At 36.2% G+C, this 3756-nt stretch overlaps 1 long non-coding RNA gene across 1 annotated transcript in view; it reads right to left on the bottom strand.

Annotated features, from left to right (window-relative positions):
• Positions 1 to 339: 339 nt before the first annotated feature.
• Positions 340 to 3756, bottom strand: part of LOC140932679 (uncharacterized) — a 3881-nt gene continuing 464 nt past the window's right edge. The window contains exons 2-4 of the long non-coding RNA XR_012164984.1: positions 2055 to 2589; positions 1591 to 1801; positions 340 to 664 (exon numbers count right to left, since the gene is read on the bottom strand). This is a non-coding gene — a long non-coding RNA (uncharacterized lncRNA). The remainder of the gene's footprint in view (positions 665 to 1590; positions 1802 to 2054; positions 2590 to 3756) is intronic.

Genomic DNA, 3756 nt, shown 5'->3' with positions numbered 1-3756 from the left:
GAAATTCTCGATTGTAAATTCCGTCGCCCGAGTCTTCTTTACCCTTATCCGAAATTTAGACCTCTAAAACTGAGGCTTTTGTTGCATTAAACAGATTGTGAAGGAAATACAGAAATGAAAAATTTAAAAAGAGGCTTCAAAATTTACGGCGCTGAATTGGCAAAACAGTCTTTGTCGAAACACGCAACGCCTTGGGTTAAACTGGGTGAACAGTTAACAGTCCCCTTATTTAAGTGCCCGGATGTTGCGTAGACTACCGAACAGAAGAGGATTTATAACTGGGCGTGCAGTCCATTACTAAGATTTTCAATTGGAATACATACAGGCGTCAAGCGTGAGTTTGTTGCAGACCAAGTGGTTTTATTTCCTTTTCTTTTAAGTGGCTTACATTAAAATGTTTACAGCTAATTTGAACGCCTGACTTTAAACCAGTTTATCCATTCACATTGTTTTCATCAGCGCTTAAGCTATTTAGAAGGTAACTAAATATGCCAAAAATTCTTCATATTATATCACCACTTGGTGGGTGAGTGTAGGGGAAGCACGACTTATCCCCAGCTACAATCTAAACGGCACCCAAAACCGCAAACTCTTTGGCAACTCCAGCCGCTACATTGGAGTCGGCAGGTGAGACCGCAACGTGTTTGACACCCTCTTTTAGCACCTAAAAGTAAAAGCAATTTACAGTCAGTGATAGTCCGCGAGCGGTCGTCCTTCTTTCCTCAGAGCCACGCGCGGCGAGCGAAAAGGTAAACTTATCCAAATTAATGGCAAAAGAGGAGGAGAGATTGGGGCGGGAGAGGAAAAAAGGTTTTTCTTCGCTCGGGCTTCGCCGCTCACCCCTCGCACGTGCCCTCGTTGCTCGTGCTCGCATTTTACCGCGTCTCAAAAGAAAAATAAGAGACTGCTCGCAGTCTAAGTCAGTGATTATAGTTCATTTTTGAAAATTATAGCTGCATTCCCAGTAGACTTTTAAACTGGAAAAAGGAAGTTCTAACTATAGAGAGGTTTTATCTGAGTTAAGAAAAATAGAGAGATTTAGAAACGCGTATACGGCAAAAGGCAGACGTCATATTCAAGTCTACAATTCCTCAAATTAGGTAATGAGCAGATCAAAACTATCCAAAATAATAATTACAAAAGAAACTGTCATGGAACCAATAGTTTTTCTGTAGAAATAATGAATAGTAAAAGACATATAAAAGGAAAATCTTGGTCACGTAAACAGGTAAATGGGACTCTAAATCACCATCATAAGATAAGGGAAGATAATATATACTATCCAAAAAAGAGAAGTAACAAAGCATATTCTTTGATCGACACTGAAACACGACACCGGTAGAACCCAAAAACAGAGTGGTGTTTTAGCCGTTAACAGCTGTTTCGCTATTACTGGTCAATATTGTCAATGGTTACGATGTCGTGTTTATGTCTTGCAAAATTATTTTTTACGTAGCTCAGTCAGCTTTGCAGATCTCAAAGAGTTTACTTGGTATATTTTGCTGATCAGATCTACAAGATATAGATCCCGTATATTCTGCGGCATATTTCTTTGCCCGGCATGATTTCAGCGGTGTGTGTTTTACTTACGTTTTGAAGGCAACTGGATTGGATCACTGTCTGTTTGGTCCATATCACTCTGGTTTACCACTTCCTTACGAACCAGGCGAACTGGCAGATTTTCACACAGATCCTGCATCTCATCACTCAGGCCTGAATATTCTTGAGCTGTAAGGTTCCTGACTTCCCTTAAGGTCTCCGTAGACTGTGGTGTTAATGTCACAGCGGAGTTGCGACTCATCTATTTAAATGATAAAAGAGGAAGTTTACCACTCAAAAATAATCACGAATACCAGTCAATGGTATGCAAACATTTCAAGTTCTTTGTGTTTTTCAACTTTGCCAACCGTTAAAAATTGAAAGAACTATTAATAGTTGTTTTACCAGCTAACAGGTCTTAGGCGAGTTGCACATGAATGACAAATGGTAGGTGACCTAAAATTAAGTATTGCTATCGAAACATGTTGAGAGATTTTTACATAATCGACACTTACCAGTTTTAGAAGCTGTTGCAGCTCGCCTGGTTTGGGAATGTTTTTGGGAACTGATTTGCTCAAGTAGCAGGCTTGTGGTGTTTTGATCAGTGTCAAGCTCTGCAAATAATAACATCACGAATGTAAATCATCTGTTGGCTGATCAGAGTAAAATTAAGTAGAAAACTAAAACATTTCCTTTGAAGAGGTTTTAGTTAAAAAGAATACGTTCAAAAATATAATTATGAACAACTCTTATATGTGCAGTGGTGAAGGGATATAAATAATGGCGAGACCTTTGACATAAATTCCCGGTCAAGGAACAGGGAAAAAGAAGTCTGAAAAAATTCACATTTAACCTAACGGCAATCACAACATGAAACTATTAGGTTTAGTTATCATTTGTGTTACATACCTTTAAAAAGTCGTAGATTATACACCTGTCCATATCATTTCCCAGGCAGAATTTCTCAGTCTTCTTCTCAGTGTCAACCAAAACTTGTTCTCTATAACTTCTTCCATTTTTAGATACCATTAACGGGTATCGTTCGGAACTCTGTGGATAAAACAAACAAAGGGATTTTGCACAATCTATAAAACCTAGTATTTAGTCAAATCAAAATTTACTCAAAATCATTTATGAAATCATCAAAGACCCTTTAGGATCGCGCTTTTAAGTTTAATGCCCCAAAGTTGTGGAACAGCCTACCACGTAACATACGATTACGACCATGAATCCATCAACTTGAAAACGTTTTTATTTTCCCAAGTTTTTAATAATTAGGTTCTTCTTTTTATTTGTATATACTTATCTTAAGAATTATTTTTACTATTTTTAGAACTTCTGTGAAGCGCATTCATTGCTAGGTTCTTAATTTTTACTTGTATATACTTACATATTTTGAATTATTTTTATTGTTTTTAGAACTTCTGTGTAGCCCAATCGAGCATTTTTATGGAAACTGCGCTATATAGGCGTCAACTATTATTGTTATTATAATAATAATTATTATTATTATCATCGTTATTATGATGTTACGGACCTTTCAGACAGCGATATACCATTTTGAATTTTGGCAAAGGAAAGAAGATTACTTGTTTATAAATCACATATTAGTCGTAGCTAAGCAGTATATTACGAATGTCATAATATATGCACTTATCCTTCCTTTCCAATTTTTTTAAATAACAGCTAGTATTACATATAGGTAGTGTATTTTGTGTATTTTTAGTAGTTCTTTATTGATGGAGATGTGGTAGTGTACATGTTATATTATATTATTAATAAATAAATAAAATAAAAATAAAACAAAGCAAAAAAGTAAAACTTATTATGATGTTAGTGGTTGGTGGTGGTGCCGTGTTGTTGTCACTCCCTACAGCCATAGTCAGGTATATAGATTAACCTATGCTGATGGACAAAGGATCCTGTAGATAGACACCTTCATTAAGCAGACACCTAGCCTTTTCCTAGCTACATGAAAAGCCTACGAAGGCCATCGTTCCATGCAGAACACATCGTCTTTTCAAGTTGACTATTAGGTGGACTATTAGCTTAGCTTACCATACTCGGCTGTAAAACATAATGAATAAGTAATGGGTCTCTGGTAACGCAAAAAAACTGTAACAAAACAATTATTATTGCAGTATATAAAATAAATAAACTCATTTATTGATTGACTTAACATGTTTCACCATCCAAGATAAAAGAATATTCGCAGAG

Source organism: Porites lutea, chromosome 4 (assembly GCF_958299795.1).
Source record: "Porites lutea chromosome 4, jaPorLute2.1, whole genome shotgun sequence".
In the NCBI taxonomy this organism is placed as follows: Eukaryota; Metazoa; Cnidaria; class Anthozoa; order Scleractinia; family Poritidae; genus Porites; species Porites lutea.
The sequence above is the reverse complement of the archived record's forward strand: the minus strand, read 5'-3'. Positions and strand labels throughout refer to the sequence as shown.